A 17,876-nucleotide genomic window follows, 5' to 3' on the forward strand; every position below is an offset into this window, starting at 1 on the left:
CTAACAGTAATTTTAAGTATTGATATTTGAGTATTTAAGGGGAATCTTTGGACAGCTTCTTTGTGTTTCCAGATGGCTGATTCTCCACTTTGAGTAACACATACAGACAGCTTTTTGTTTTAACACAACATGATGGATTTTCCTGAATACACATTCCTTTGGATTATGAGAAAACAGTGTTATGTTTGGCTTCAAGCCCATTTCTTCTCAGTCCAGCAGAGTAATAATGCCACAAGGAGGCGAGATTTATGGAAAAAGCCACTCCAGAGAGGCTAAGTCTCAGGAAGAGGTTCATCATTCTGTGAGAGACAGTGTGAGCAAATATTCAACAGATCCAGAATAACTCTCCTGAAGGTGAAATGATGAATAATCATCTACGGTACGTAACATCATTATAAGAGTCAGATAAACTGAAGAAACCAATACTGGATGGAGTCACTGCATTAAAACCGACATGGCTCTGTAGTGGATCTCACTGCATGGGCTTAATGAAACTTTCATAAACCATTATCTTTAAGAAAAGCTCGTCTCTGCATCCGTTTCCACAGCCAACCACACACTGGGTAGGCGGTGTGTACCAGAAACGGATCTCCTGGGTTCACAAACTTCCACAGAATGCTGTTTTAGGATGAGGTGTGGCAGCACAAAAAGCAAACATGACTAATTTGGATTATTTGCTAACTGTTTTGGTCCTGGTTTCATGTTCCAGAACGAAGCTTTTCTGATGATGTTATTTGAGGCCGACACACTCACCTGGCTAAAGTCAGATGTTTTCCTTATCGTCAACATGTGAATCCAGCACTTCTGACCTGCACCTGAAAGCAGCTGCACGTTTCTTTCTATAGTTCATACAAGGTGAGCTTTTCAGTGTCAGCACAATGATGAATGAAAAGCAGAACGTACAGCTGGCAGGCTGCTGTTTAGCCTGATGGAGCAGGTGAGTCAAACAGCAGCACAAGCACATATTTAGAGCAACCATATCAACAGAAAGCAGGGTTAAATCAATCAGCTGTGGCTTTCAAGCAAAATTGCCAACTTTGTTTGTAGTCAATAAAGAGATTTATGAACATTTTATTAGAAATATATTTCATTCTGGCCTCCCGTGTGCTCATTTTTCCACATTTCTTTCTGCCAGGAAATGCAGCCTTTAAAAAATTTAGACAAAACAAATCATAAGAGGACTGTATCTCAGGCTCAGAGAACTCGGGTTGTAGCTTTTCACAATTTTCCCTCACTTATCTCTCGCTGCAGCCTTTCAGTCTTTCTTACTTTGTTCCCTCTGTTTCAGGACAAAGCCCCACCTCTGCAAACACTCAGTCACCCCTGGACCGAGCAGCAAAACATCACATCACAGAGCTGCAGAGCCCAATGTGACTCATGTGGGCGTCAATCCATTCTTTGTCAGGGGATCTGCATGTCCAACACATTTTCGTCTTTTCAGTCCTGTGTTGGTCGAAAAAAGAGGAGACATCCCAACAATGAGGAGGCAGCAGGAAAGAGAATGGTGTTACTTTTTAGATTTTAAGGGTCTCATAGGTTAAGAATGTTGTGGCAGAATGTTTCAGCCAGCTTTTCAAACATGCTGTGATTGCTGCAACATAATCCTGTCAGGAAAACTCAAAGGATGTCCTCTGAAAGATCATTTTCTTTCCATCCATATCATGCCAAACAGGATGTAGGAGCACTAAGTCAGACAATTGCAAATTTGAAACACATTACGTGAACTGAATTGCTAGCAACCTTAAGAAATATCTCAAATAAATTGATTTGCAGCAGTCAAGCCTGTTGACTCATCCCCCAAAACAACCAATCTTAAGAGGCAGCAGTGGACTAGCAACTCTTGTATCACTCAGTCATGTTGAAGTGGCTCCTTGTAGCTTAAAAAAATATCATTGAAATAACGTTTTTTTTTCTTATAGTGGGGAATTGCTGATCAAAGACACTGACATTAAATAAAATCATGCACTTTGCTTAACTAAATTTGCATCACATCTTGCAACAAAGCCAGCCCACCAACTTTCCATGCACCTGTGGCTAACCTCAAGTTTAACAGCCTTGGTAAAATAACTAAATATCCCCCAAAAAAAAAATTTTGAAGAAAAAACAGATTTTAATTCTGTGTGGATGGATTTATTTAACTACCAACGAGCCGGTTTAATTCAGATGCTTAATATGTGGCAACACATTAGCAAACAACTACAAAAACTAAGAGTTGAGCCATATTTTAAATTAGCGAATTCTTTCAGAAAGTTTTGACATTTCAAAATTGCTTAAAAATTTTGAAAAATTATTATATTTCAATTCTATTTTATTTTTGCAAATTTTTGAAACTTAAAAAAAAAAAAAACATTTGCATTCTTTTTAATAAGCAAACTAAACAATTTCAGAAAATAAATTAAAAAAAATATTCTATATTAAAAAAGGAATTTGGAGATATTTTAAGTCTTTTTTTGTTTTTGCACATTTTTTGCAATGTTAATTTTTTTTTAAATTAGTGAAAATTTCTGCGAATTTATTACAAATAAAAACTAAGATATCACATGTACAATTTCATTAAATCAATTTTTTTATTTGTTTATTTTATTTCAATTTATTTCATTTTATTTATTAAATTAAAAAAAACTTCTCTTCTCAACAATTATTCACCACATTTTAACTATGTATAGAATTTTATCCACTTTTTAGTCTTTATAGTGAAATTTAAGAAGATTTTGCGGCTCCAGAATGACTTAAACAAAGGTGAACTGAGGCAAAATGGCTCATTGCAAATTTTCAGAATTTCTATTTATGTATTTATTTTTCAAATTTTATAAAGTTTTATTTATTGATTAAATGCATATTTTTGGAATTTTAACAATTTGTGAAATTTTTACAAAGTTTTTGAAATTTCAAAAAAATTGAAATTTGGATTTTTTTTTATTTTTTTTTGGTCAAACTAACAATTTCAGAAAAAAAATAAAAAATATATATTTTTAAAAAAAAATTGGAGATTTTTTTTTTTAATTGTGTTTTTGCAAATTTTTTGCAATGTCAATTTTTTTTTTAATTTGTGAAAATTACTGCAAATTTATTACAAACAAAAACAAAGATATCACATGTACTATTTCATTAAATTGAGTTTACTCATTTGTTTATTCTATTTTTATTTAATAAATTTTATTTAAAATAAAAAAAACTGCTCGTTATAATAAATATTCACTACATTTTAACTATGTAAAGAATTTTATCCACTTGGCCAAAATGTCTCCTGTGAAACTGAAGGTTGCAGACCTCTGGTTCAGACAAACAGCTATCTGCTGTTAAAACATTAAATAAATAATTTTATCCCCACCTTTGATCGCATGATCTCAAATCATCTGTGCAATGTTGTGAGACACTTGCAGCAAAACAAGGTTTTGTTTGGCAGCTACAGTGTTTTTACCCTCAGGGATTACGCTGTGGTCTCTAAAACCTGTTTTATAGCTTCTGAGTGAAGCGTTCTGTTGGAGAAAGTCCAAAAATGAAGAATCTAAAATATGAAGAAACAAGATCCAGGTTTAAAACGCAAACTCACCGCCTTAAAGAAAACCCCAAACAACCAGTCAGTAATCAATTTCAGGGTGAAACTTTTGGTCTCTCTGTGAGCAGCCAACAGGGCAGTAATCTAACACAACAACAGGGAACAAAACCAACGCAGTTGACACACCCAGCCACATACTTTAGTCACACTGCAACATTCAGGCTCTTTATAAAACGTTGTTTCTGCTCTGCTCAGTGAAAACGTGTGAAAACTTCATCTCCATCAGTTAATAGCTGCAGCTAAATTGGACTTAATCAGCTCTCCTCTCTGTGTCTTGGGGGAAACTGGAGTTAGGTTGAGCTATAATTGGAAGTGGGCGAGGAGGAGGAGGAGATGGAGGGAGAGAAAGTGACACATGGAGCGTTGAGGAGAGGAGAGGAGAGAGGGAAGCCTGCCGTTTATTAACACCTTGTGAGTTATGAAGCTGAGAGCACGGCAGCTGGATGTTTCAGTTTATCGTCACCCTGTAAGAGATGTTTCTGTAAGTCGACTATGATAATTAACCTTCAAACATTAAGCGTCATGATTAATTTATCTGGAATTACTTCTACACAAAGACACAGCAGCTACTTCATTCTTACTTTCAGTGAGAAGACACTTCAAACCTGCTCGCTTTTGAATCAGATCTTAACGAGTTTGTCTGGACTCAGGTCAGCGTTGGCTGCAGCCGGCTCTCTGCTCTCTGTTTGTTTAATTCCAGCTCCACCCTGAGAAAACGACTGTTCTTTTTGTGCAAACATGGCAGATCTGTTCAGGTCAGGTGTGTGCCAGATGTTTCACAACTGCTCTCCACTCGCAGAACTGAAACAGCAGATGGACTGCGATGTTGCATCAAAGTGTGAACTCAAACAGTCCCTGTATGAAGCCTCAGAGACCACAAACCGGTCTGCTCACCTGACATTCACCTGGCAGGAAGAGGCTGGCATAGTCACGGGTGTGTGTTTAATTATCCTTCAATAAAACTTTATTTGACTTTGTGGTCACCTGAGCGGTGAAAGCAGTTACAGACAGGAGCTCAGGAAAAAATACAACATTCATTTCAGGCAGGGTTAAAAGCAAAGCACAATTTCCCCTCATGGTACATCTGTAGGAAATAAACCACGCTGGCTGGTAACTGATCTTATGTTTGTTGCAAATATAAAATTTTAAGCTCAAAGTTGAGCTTTGTGAGATCTGTCGTCAAGAGGAGAAGAAAACTACTTTCACCAATGGTGCGTTCAAGGAAGTCAGGAAATCTAGATGCAAATCGTCTCTAGTGAAACAGGAACAAGCAGATTTACAGCTCAGTGTCAATGTTTGCAGACATCTGTTTGCAGACATCTGTTTGTAGAGAGAAATAAATGTTCACCACCAATCAGAGCTAGGATGTTAAAACAATGGTTGGATGTGTTCTGCCTGCTTTTGCTCTCCATACACTGTTTTTCACACCAGAAGAAGCTGTGACTTTTTAAGTTAAGGGTCAATCCCAATTCTACCCCTTAGCCCTTGGTTTTGCATACGTGCACGTTTAATGAAAGGGTGTCTCAATTCTCCATAAGATCATAGAGAAGAGCTGCTCTTGAAACAAAGATATCCAATCTTTTGCTACTTCACGTTAATATTAGCCATATTTTGAATAGTTGGTTATTTTTTTAATCCCTCTTTATAACGGTTACCTAGTGCGGCTACAGCTAAAGCTAATGATAGGTACACAGATGTCAGACCAGGGTGATGGGTTCCCAGCGGATGGACCTCACTGAGTTGGGCTGCGTTTAATGAGTGATCAGACAGACAAGCTGCGTTCAGGAGCTGCATCAGCTACATAAGCTATGAAAGGCAAACATTACAGTGTTAAGAGGCTACATAATTTAGCTTTTGAATACAGATATTGATATACATGCTTAAGAAGTGGCAAGACGTTAGCAAATTATAAAAAAAAAGGAATATAATAAAAAAAATGTTTTTAAAGTTAATTTTTCTTTCAAAAATTTTTACATTTTTTCAAATTTTTCAAATTTCAAAATTGTTTGGATTTTTTTGCAAATTTATTACATTTCATTTTTTTTAATTACAAAAATTTTGAAAATTAAAAAATTATTGAAATTTTAGAGAAAAAAGTGTTTGCAAATATTTTAAATCTTTTTTTTTGTATTTTTGCAATTTTTTTGCAATGTCAATTCTTTGGGGAAATTTAAAAAATTTATTACAAATAAAAACTTAGACATAACATGTACACTTTAATGAATCACAAAGAAAAATTCTGGTTTGGTTAATTATTCACTACATTTAAACTTTATACAGCAAACAACAAAAAAGCAATATAATAAAAAAAAATGTTTTTTTAAAGTCAAGTTTTTGGGGGGGTTTTTCAAAAAAATGTTAGATTTTTTGCAAATTTTTCAAATTTCTATTTTTGGGGGGAATTTTCGCGAATCTAATAAATTTCATTTTCTTTAATTATACAAATGTTCGGAAATTAAAAAGTATTGAAATTTTAGAAAAAAAATGTTTGCAAATATTTTAAATCTTTTTTTTGTGATTTTTTGCAATGTCAATTTTTAGGGGATTTTTTTTTTTTTTTAAATCCAAATTTATAACAAATAAAAACTTAGACATCCCATGTACAATTTCATAAATCACAAAGAAAACTTCTGGTTTGGTTAACTATTCACTACATTTTAACTTAATACAGAATTTCACCCATTTTTCAGTCTTTATTTTGAAGATAAAGTAGATTTTGTGGCTCTGGAATGACTTTAACCCAGGTGTGTACTCAGAAGCTACATAATGTAGCGTCTGAAATCTTAGCATCTGCTTTTCATGGCTTAGCTGTCTTGTTACTCATGTGATGTGGTGAATTGTGGTGGTGTCTGTTTGCTGTGAGTTTGTCACCCTAATCTGACATCAGTTTATCATCAGTTTTTAAAAATGTTTTTTACCCCCTTCCCCTTAGCCCTTAAAACAGGGGGCCACAGGGGGCCACAGGGGGTAAGAGTGACAACTGGGATTGGCTCCAAACATCTGTTTTGGTGAGAGAAGGGTCAAAGACATCAATACTGCACCTCATCTTGATCATCTGGTTTCTCTTTTATACATAGTACGTGGTTCAGGATCAATGAATCTCAGCACCGAGGATGAGCCACAGTCACTGAAGTGTCTGAGTTTGTAGTTAAATACAGCTACCTACCCTCCCTGTTACCACAGACACATCAGAGCCGCAGTCACATGGACACTGTCAGATAAATGTCAACAACAAGCCTCAATGGAGTGCCAGACCAACACTGGATGCTGAGAGGACACAAAGGGGTGCTGCTTAGCAACCAGAAACAGTTTTACTGTTTTATTGGCAAAACAACAATCATCAAAATAAACCAACCTCTCCTTGTTCTTTACAGCAGTGTTTGATAAGAACATTAGAGCTGCAGCTGACTTGTGAGGATTCAGGAAGAGAAGGTAAAATTCTTAATTGCTGAGTCTCAGTTTCACTGTAACCAGGATGTCACACCAAAGTTAGCGTAAGCCTGTCATTCTACACCGCTCTGAAACCATAATCTGTTTTTATTCAGATTCAATTACAAAGAAACTGTCTGAAGACTAACGATTTCAGTTCATCCACCTCTGATGCAACCTCAGGGGAATGTCAGCAACGTTGGACTTTCACAACCCGGTGTTACGTGAATCGGGCAAGCTGATTTTTGTCAACATGGTGAGGAAATTCATCAGCGAGATATTCATGTGCTGCTTCTCCTCTTTCATGCCCGGGGAGGATGTGCTTCACTTTTGGTTTAAAGACGCCATTAAACATGCATCGCTGTCAAACTGTGAAATATCTGCAGCAACTGTTCCTGGGAATCAGACTGAAAAGCCGAAACATCTTTCAAACATGCAATCTCATAAAATTTTCAGGAGCTCAGCCCCCAGGATTTTTATAACATTGCTTATTTATACATGTCTTCCCTGTTTATAGTTCAGCAGTTTTTGGAAAACATTTCTGCTCCTGGAATATCACTGAGCTTATCTCTTCTCCAACAGGAACCAATCAAAACAAAGAAGAGGCGGGACTCCAGGCTTCAACTTTGCTAACAACAGTAGAGAAGGGAAACTGACGAACTTTATTTTCTATGAGTTACGATCATAGACTGTTGAAAATATGGGCCTAGTTTCTGTGACGTCACACATCTGTTACTGAAACAGTGAAATGAAGCCCATTGGCAGACATAGCCATACTAGGGGTGCACCAATCCGATCCTGATATCAGGTATTGCCGCCGATCCAGCCCCTCAAAGCTGGGTCAGGTATCGGTGGGAAAGGATCGGTCCAAACTTGACACTAAGGCTAAACTATAATTTAGTCTACAAAGTATAAAATCTTACAACCAAATAGACATTTCTTTAAATTCTGTTTAACATCTAAACACTTATAGTTTAAATAAATATTAACTTCCTCCATATGTACTCATTTTTGTCTTTTACTCAAAGCATCACCAGTCTTATCCCACAGATGAGCATGCAGGTCATTATTTAACACTGGTATCGGATCAGGATCAGTATCAGTATCAGTCGATACCCAAAGCCCAGGTATCGGTATCGGGACCAGAAAAGCTGGATTGGTGCATCCCTAGGCCATACTGGATGAGACGCAGGCTTTGAGCTTCTTTTCTCACAGCTTTAAGGCACCCATCAATCATGTGAGCTGAGCTGCGTCTCTGATTGGACAATCACTCAATCCTGTATCTTTTTAACTGAGATGGAAAAAAAAATTCACCCCTCGAACAGTTTGTGCCAATTGTGAAATTAGCGTTTCAGACCCGAGCCTTTTTTACAACCAGGCTGTTGCGCTTTTAATTTTGCAAAAGCCCGTCTGGAATGGCAGGGGAGACCAATATCTTCACACATACTGCAGCCAGCCACCAGGGGGAGAAGTTTTTGTGCCGACCTCACTTTGAACCTAGCAAGATGATGTCCAATTCTTTTACAGTCTCTGGTTATGGTACGTAGTTTTCATGTGACGTGTCACACTTAATATTCTTATAGGATGCACCGCTATAAAAATTTTGGCCAATACCGATATCAGATATTAAAATTGCAGTATTAGCCAATAACTGATATTGGTAAATCAGAAAAAAAAAACAATCTGAGATGATGTGTCGCGGTAGTTCAGAGAGAAAGAGCGGCGCAATGGTGAGAAAAGACGACCGTGGAGAGGATCGAAGGATGGAGCGCCGGAGATGAACGTGATTAATAAAAGAATGTTTTATCTGTTTTTTGGATCAAAAACAGCAAGGGAGACATAAAAGAAGAGGGTCCACTCTTCTTAGGTAGTTTTGGTGTTTACATAGTCAGAGAAAACAATATTGTTTGGGTCAAAGTTCACACGTGTTTCAGCTAACGTTTGATAAACAGTTTGCTGTAGTGAACATAGCATTTAAATCAATGTCTACCTGTTATGGTTGGTTTTATCTACCTGTATGAACGTATTAACACCTTAAACATGTTAGCAGAGAATCTCCCCCACTTTAACCTCTCAAACTGCAGTGTTATTGACTTTGTCGGGACAAAAGTGCCTTTATTTGTCTGTAATTTTGCAGGCTTTTATTTTGGCGGGGGTGACCAGTGATAGACCTTAGACAGATATGAACATCACAAGTGCAAATAACTTTTTCTCTACATATCTTGATTTTTCTGTGGTTGAAAGGTGATGCGAGTGATCCATCACTTTGGTGTAATTAAAATTTAAACCTTTGCTCAGCTTTTACCGTAGTCCAGAGCCGTTTTTGCCCTCCAGGCTTCCCAGCTGGTCTCCTGACTGAAGACTATAAATTTCAAAGTGTAGAGCTGCTGCTGATGCCAACACTTTTTCAGATGATTGTTTTTAATGTTTTATTTTTCTAACTTGATTTAATTAAAACAAACAGAGAAAACATAAAGGCTAAGATCATGAGGTTGAGGTTGCTGCCAGTGCAAAGAAAAAAGAAGTGCTGAAGGATACAGCTTTTCACCACTTGCATCGTGATGACAGCGAGCCTTTAACTGTGATGACACTTTTGCATTTAACACCAACAAACCAACATGCAGACATCTGTGCTTTCCTCGACACAAAAATGATTCTGCTTCTTCAACCTCCAGGGTTTTTGTTTGTCCTGTTGCTCATCTGAGTTTGCACATTTCATGGTACCAAAATCATCACCTCCTCCTACTCTCTTGCTGCGAATATTCCTGAAGACTTCCTGCTGTGTTTTCACATCAGCTCACCCCGACTTTTGGCAGGAATCGTTCCAGGGGGCTGGCAGGGAAAAAGTCAGGTTGAAAATTCAGCTGTGCTTGAATCTGCTCACCCTGCAGTTTTGTTTATGTGTAAATACAGTCAACATTATATAGATTGCGGCACCCTGGTCAAGAGTTTTACTTCTTAAGTTGCTGATCCTGATAGAGAGATAATACCTATCAAATATGGTGGATCTGGGAAACAGAAGCAGACACATGGAGGCTTCAGAAGCCGACAGTCCAAAGTGAAACCTTCAATCATGCAGCCTCCTCCCTTTGGACTTCCAGGCTCTGCACCACGTACACAAAACCACAGCCAGCAGCAGGACTGACAGCGGGCAGGCCAGAGACACACAAAAATGCTCAGAGTCTAAAAGCAGCTCTTAGTGTCACCCACGAACCAGCAGAGTGCCAGCGGGGCAGCTCAAGGCCTCCACGCAGAAGGTGGAGGATCTCCACGGTAGCTGCTCCGAGGGAACAGCAACAGAGGAAACAAGCTACGGACAAAAGGATGACTAATTTCCCTTCTTGCATCAAAGCAAAAACTTGAGGATGAAATCATAAAGTTCATGACGTGTTCATGACATTTGTTGGATTGAAATATATTTCAGTTTGAAAAATCAGTCTGAGAAACACAAAAAAAGTTTGAGAGGAGGGAGTGAAACGTTCAACAATTAAACTATTTATTTTACTTACTGGCCAACTTAAAAACTTTTCAGATTTTCTGCATCTTCTGGTCCTTCTTTTTCAAAAACAAAACTTTTTTTTCATGATGTATGAAGTGTTAACATTTTTTTTGGTCTTTTTTTCCTTCTAAAAAAACAAAAATACTTAATGTTTGCAGATACTGAAAATGCAAAAACATAGATTTTTATGGCTATCATGAGCTATCATCACGTAAAACCAAAAGGTAGCATGTAAAAAGCAACAATGACTGGCTGTCAGACCTTCCCGGAGGCTGACTGATCGATCAGTGCATGTCTATAGACAATAGTTCGAAGCTGGATTAAGTCATCCAGGAGAACTCTGCGACAACTCGTTGAACTTCACCAGATCTCCGTTATCCTGATCTGCTGTACTACGAAGCTCGTTATCAACTCGATAAGTGAATCCGGCTGGGATCTTTGCGCGCACACATAAAATGGGCGTGGTTAGCGGCCCCAAAGCATTTTCCACAATGGAGAAGAGAGCAGCCTACTTTAAGGAGGAGGAGCAGCAAATAATCCTGCAAAAATACAAGGAGTACCGCAGTATTATCCAGGCCAGGAGCAACACGACTGCGGCCACGAGAAGCCGGAGGGATTGCTGACAAAAAATGGCCGTCTCTGTGAATGCGTAATTTTCCAAAATGCTAATATTAATAGACCTATCTCATCATGTGACAACACGGGCAGTTAGGTCCTTATTCATTCATGTTGTCAGTCAGTGTGTGTGTGATCAGCATCATAATTAGAAAGAGTCCACTTTCCTACAAATCCCAATGAAAACGCTCGTTACAGGCAATTTGTGTTGCAGATGCAATAGCAGTGGGAAAAAAAGGAGGTGGGAGCAAATAGAAAATAAATATAAAAATATCCTTCAAAGTGGTCAGTATGACAGATTCAATTTGCACACATTTCTACTTTTCCCTGACGATGTCTCAGTTATGATGATCAGTAAGATATTGTTTGTTCACAGCCCATAAGAAAAAATGTTGGGCCAAAAAGACAGGGGGTGGTCCCGCGCCGGAGGACTTCACTTCGGCTGAGCAAATTGGTGACTGTGCGGTCTTTCAAGCCCGCCCGAGGGAACCGATTGGTCAGCGGGCAGTCTGTCACACCCCGTGAGCTCTTATCCTGGAACTTAACCTGTTCTGGACCAGGTGTGGCGTTCAGCATCAGTTACAGGGGCAACGTGTCTGGATAAAAAGAGATCCACATTCGTAGTGCGGAAAACCCAAAACTTATCCAGGAAGTTATCTCTCTAAGAGCTAATCCAGCTTCGTAGTACAGGCCCCTGGTTTATTCAGTTTAACTTTCTTTTGTTTATAGAAAATAAACTCTTTTCTTTATTAATAACAGCAACACTTTGGCTTTGTCTGTCTTTTCTGATTGTGATTTACTGCTCTGCTGTTATTAGGGACATACAAGAGAGAAATATTACGTTACAGCCAAGGCTGTCAACACAACATGCTTCAAAACAATATCATATGCATATTATTTTAATCGGATACTATTAAGAAGCTTGGAAAAAAACAGATCTGGGCTGACATTTTCAACCAGAAACTAACATGAGACAAAGCAAAATATTCAGTCTTGGCCACTCAACATAGAGATAAAGTAAAGAGCGAGTGCCAGTTAAAAAAACAAAAACAAATTAAACTTAGATGTTGAGAAAAAGTCATCTAACGACCTTGTAAACAGTCCACGTCTCAGCATAAATACCAGAAAACGACTTTGTTTTCTTGTATCTGAAGTACAACCTGTGTGATGTGTGTCTCTGCTCTGTCCTCCGTCACAGCCAAGCCATCACTGACTCTCCACAGTCAGAGGCCAGCAGAAACAAACACTTGGAGCTTCATATAAAGACAGATTGCACTGATGTGATCTGCAGACAGGCTGTAAGCCAAAAGTAGCTAACTTAACCAGTTTGGCTGCTCAGGAGTTAATTATTTAAAACTATGGTATCAGAACAGAGATCTGCATTGTCTGGTTTTTACTAGGATTTGATCAAAGTTCAAACTCATGACATCCTGAACAACTCTTGTCACAACTGAGAAGAGTTATAAAATATGTTTAACCCAAAGTCATTCAGCAGGTAAATCCAGTTTGGTAGAGTGATTTTATGATGTCTGGAGTGTTGTTTCTGAGCAATGAATATTTACTTTACCTGAAAAACAAAAGGTAGAAAAAAACAGAAGCATCCCCATGAGCGCCAACCTTAAACAGGACCAGGGAAGGCCTCGAAAAGGTCTGTAAAGGTTTTGATAAACATCTGCCAGCCGGTGCGGATCAGATGCCACTCAGGTGCCAGTCTACAGATAACACAAACCTGCTCTGATGATATGAGAAGAATGAGGAAATTCAGACGAGGCAGAGCGATGGCGTTCACCTTTGGACTGATGCAATACACGGTTGTTTTTCCTCATTTTGTTTCTTTTTCCTAACAGCTAAATGCCAGACGGGACAAACAACCGATGGTTGGTTAGCTTCCAAATGTCACATTTAGTGATTTGTTTACACCAGCCAAAAGCTCTGCAAGCTTTTAGAGGTGTTCATATGAAGGATTACTGAAAGACAAACGACCTGATGATCACAGATTTAAAGGAAAAGAGTATCAAGAATCATAACTGATTGGTTTAAGAACTGAAAAAATAGCTTAACCAAAAAAACTGAAACTAGCAGCAGTTTGACAAATGTATGACTTAAAAAGCCTTTTATTTGCATGCAAATGCACAACATCTGTGGCCTTTATTTAGTGTAAAAGACATGTCGATCAAGCCGTTTTATACGGATGATTATAAGGCTTTTCTGGTTGTTCTTTCATTTATAATTTTTGCGGTAGAACAGCCTCTTAAAATTTACAAAAGTCTGACTCCCACAAGTGCACACAAATCAGACTATCATATATGGAGGTAGTCTTATAATGCCCCATATTTGTTTCTGATTCTGAGTTTTGAGGCCTAAAGTTGACTGCAGCCATATTGGAAATTCAGAAATTAACAAAGCTTCAGTTGAGTTTGGCTGAGGTAAAGAGTTACTGACCAAATTCTGTCAAAAGTACCCAGTGCCGATTCATGTAAAACCAAAAGGTACCATGTTCAGGCACCCAAATGCATCCTTATGACTGTGAGGGAGTGGAAGAGTAGGCAACTTTCCATGCTGGACATGAACACAGCACTTAACTAAGAATCAATATGTTAAATTGAAAAAAATACATGACATGTCCCTTAAAAATTAATAATAAAAATATAAATTCGCAGATAAAACTTATAATTCACAGTTTTGGGGTGGTAGCCCCACATGATACCCAAAAGTGTCCGCTCCATAGAAGCAGTTAAAAGATAAGAAAGACTTAGCAACCTTCCAGTTGTTTCCCTGGATCCCTTAGATGTGTCTGGCTGGGGCCATGACTTGTTCTTGAGGTGGTATCAAAATAAAAGTCCCAAAACTGTGTTTTCTTGATGGTTGTCCAGGATGATATTTTTAACACCTTGACCTGGACCATTTTCGTTTGTATATCGTGATAGAGGTTTATGGGCAAATGCTTCATAATTTTTTGGAAGAGTGCAAAACATGTTATAAATTATGCCAAAGGCAAAAAGATACATTTGAATGGATTTAAAGTGATTATAAAACAGTTGCCCAAATAGAAATCAAGGTTGGACGGTCGCCCCACATGATGTTTTGACACTTCAGATAGCAGAAAATTACCAATAACAAAAATGTTAGGAGAAATTAGATTGGTTCTGTATAAGGGATAGGTACAAGACTTACATGCTTTTTGTTATGTATTTTGACTGTTTTTTCAACAGAAAATATTCAGTCGGACAAAAAAAGTGGACATTACGTCGTTGACATTGAAATTGAAAAAAAAAAATATTATCAAACAAATTTCTTTTTTTTATCACATAAACCCTTGGTTGCTAGGCGCTGCCCAAGTAGCCGTCTCTTTTTCGTCATCGTTGTATTTGGAGTGGATCATTACTTTGTATGGTTCATTGTTGGTTATGGACATCAAACTTTTTGTGGCTTCAGTGATATTTTTACAACTTTTGCTCCTGTGTTTGTCTGGATATCCGACATGCATCCATGGCTGCATTGTTTATATGTGAAATTAGCTGTTAGCAGCCTGTAGCATGTCAATGCTAACTGGTGCAAGGCCAGATGTTCCCCACAAGGTGAGGAGAAGGAGGTGAGGACGACGTGCTGGTTCTCAGGTGTGAGCTAAGAAGTGACGACGTGGACCTGTCCTTCCATCCATCGTTGTTGGGAACGTGGGATCTCGCCCCAGGGGATGGACGAGCTAGCCGTGCTAACCCAGCGGCAGAGGGGCTGCCGGAGGGCAGAGTGGCATCGTGCTGTTCACGGACGTGGCTGACGGAGCTGACATTGGACGCCAGCGCCACACTGGAGGAGCTTCACCTGCTGTGAGCAGACAGGATCCAGGAGACAGAGACTGAACAGACTGCTGAAGAAGCTCAGTCCTGGACCCTGTGGAGGTGGAGGCTGGCTGACTGGAGAGTGGTGGACGGGATGTCGTCATCTATTTTCTTGTGGACCTTTTTGCACTTTCTATACACTTTCTTACTTTTTTTTCTTAAATGCTGCTGTGACTCCTGAATTTCCCCTCTGGGATAAATAAAGTATTCTCTATTCTATTCTATTCTACTCCAACACAAAAAAGTACAGAAAATTGGTACCGTTGAGTACTGGTACCGATTGTCAGGTACCGGGCATTGGCACTGCATCGTTCAAATGTGAAAGGCACACATCCCTACTTTCACAGCTGTTAAGAAAAACGACATTGCTTATCTAGTCACAAGGTAGGGCATGTCCTGTTGGTTTTCCATGATTGAGCTATAAAATTCAAATGAAGTCTCTCTGCTCTTAGACACACAGAGAACTAACTGCTGTGCATGCAGAACGTGTCTGTCAAATGACTGTAAAAAGCAAACAAGCACAAGAACACGAGACGCTGCTGTCATCTCAGATACGCAAACAAACGCTACACAAGCTTAACAAGTTTCAAAATCTGGCTATGCTAAGCTTGTTGAAGATGTGTGCATACAGGTTGCTTCACCCTATTTCACCCACTACACCTTTGTGTTACACATTGCTGCAATATCCAGCCTTAAAATCCTGAGTGTCTAGTTTTCTGATTTTACACCATTGATTTTTTAATTCCCATAATGATCACAGTGCTGGTACATGACCCGGAGTGATCAGGAAACTGAGATCTCTTTGTCGTGTGTATAATTTTTAACTACATTTCCTCATTCCTAAAAGTTTGTGCTCTTCAAGATCAAATCTTTCACTGCCTCTCACACCTTGTTCAATGTTTCTTTCTGTGTCCAGCAGCTATTTCCACCACAGAGAGGAGGCAGTCTTGTGATTTTTCAGTAAGCTGATAATGGGCACAAACCGAGGATTGTCTTAGCCGCTGTAAGCTCCTGTTGTAGCGTATGGAGATCTCTCAGTCTGCTGCTGTTCTGCCTTTTGCCAAGCAGCTAATGAGCTTAAAGAAATGAGTGAGCAGTCAGCTGCCACCCAGCCAGAAACAGCCAGAGTCCTGCTCAGACAGGACGCACCTGAGTGAGCCTAGGGGTCACTGTGGAGACCGAGTGACCTGGAAAACAGGAGGTCCACCACAAACCAGCCCACGGCTAAGTTTCTCACTGTGAGTGGGGAGGGATTAAGGAGGCCTCCACTTTTCCTGCTGTTCTAGAAATGAGCAGAGGTGCATCAAACAGATGAAATTATCTCAATATGATTAACCTGACTAACCAGCCTGACTTTAATGCAGTTTTGGGTTGACTACTTTGGTCTTTTGTAACTTGCAAAAAAAAAACGTGCAAACTCTGAACTGCAAAGTGTTTGTGCAGCTGAGGAAGACAACATTTGCCTTATGCAAGACGAAAAAAACAGACCCACGGTGGAGAAGTTGCATTTCCTCTTAAACTGAGGCAATAGAGCACTGCACATGCACCTTGGACACAGAGACCGTAGTCCTGGAAGCGGTTACAGGTGCAACACCCAGTCTCAGTCTCAACCATCTGCTTCATGCCTCTCTACTTCAAACATTTCTTGTCTGTTCTCAGCTTTTCTATTCAATAAAAGATAAATATTCCTAAAAATATAACTCTACAGATAAAAAAAACTGGGACAACTGGTAGGAAACTAGTATTAAATGCTTTGCTCTCTGAATTTTGGTACAAAGGCTTCAGTTAGATTCAATGCAAAGCAAACTTTTATGCAAATCATTATAGGGCTGCAGCTATCGAATATTTTAGTATTCGAGTATTCTACTGAAAATCCCATCGATTAATCGAGTAATCGGATAAAACACATTTTTGTTTAGTTAAAGAGCAGTTATTTTTCAAATGAAAATTTTTCTCTTTAAGAAATAGAATTTTCTGATACAGCATGTCAATAAGAGCACTTGCTTTGGTAGCTCCAAAATTTGTAAACACACTTTTGACACATTTTTTGTGCCTTGTACATCTCATCAAATGTTGCGGACCCAAATGGCACCTGTTTCGTAGAATGACCCATTAGTCTCCAAACTCTAGAAAAGAAGCTAGATTTGTTGCTAGTTGCTATTTTGTATAAGAGGTAGCTTGAGGGGTCTGAAAACTCACTTAATATGGCCTCAGCTCTATTTGAAATACCACTCTTTGATCTTTTTAAAAATTAAACGATTCCTCGAGGCAGAGAAATTACTCGAGTATTTTTTGTAATCGAGTACCTCGAAATCATTCGAGGAATCGTATCAGCTCTAAATCATTAATCTCATTTCAACTACAGGTACAGCAATGGACAACCCTCCGACAGAAGATATCGTCTACACTTCAGGCCTCACTTGACGAGGTAACTGTTGGCCAGAGATGCAACATGAGGTCAGTTTTATGCCCGTCAACGACGGCCTGGAAAAAGAGGCTTGCCACATGTTCTTTCCTAGTTAAAGTGCATCAGAGAAAGTCTAATATTTAACCTGTAGCTGCTCTGTTTACCGTTTTAATTGGCAGGTCTGTTGGTTTAAGAGCAGTGCCGACCTCTGTGGGTAAATACTTACAGTATGCTGACAGACAAACAAGCTGAGCTAACATAAGCAACAGCTTTGACATCTTCTGTTTGAAAGACAGTGATAAGAAGGACAGAGACTGTTATACTTTTCAATTTAAAGGGTTTTGAAAGTTGGAGCTGTTTGATTTGTGGAGGCAAATAACTCCCAGATGAATTGTGTGATCTGACATTAGGTTAGCATCTCTGACAGCACACGAAGCAGCCTATTGGGTTTGATTCGCCCCCCTGACGACATCAGAATACGCTCTAAAACTGCAGCATTAGTTCTGCAACTTAATTTAAACGCTCTCT

The 17,876-nt window shown here is 38.9% G+C and overlaps 1 protein-coding gene across 1 annotated transcript in view; it reads right to left on the minus strand.

Annotated features, from left to right (window-relative positions):
- Nucleotides 1–17,876, minus strand: part of glg1a (golgi glycoprotein 1a) — a 50,679-nt gene that overhangs the window by 31,022 nt on the left and 1,781 nt on the right. The gene's annotated exons all lie outside the window — the stretch shown is intronic.

This window comes from Halichoeres trimaculatus, unplaced genomic scaffold, assembly GCF_033239565.1.
Source record: "Halichoeres trimaculatus isolate MK-OKI-2021-1 unplaced genomic scaffold, fHalTri1.1 fHalTri1_scaffold_10, whole genome shotgun sequence".
In the NCBI taxonomy this organism is placed as follows: domain Eukaryota; kingdom Metazoa; phylum Chordata; class Actinopteri; order Labriformes; family Labridae; genus Halichoeres; species Halichoeres trimaculatus.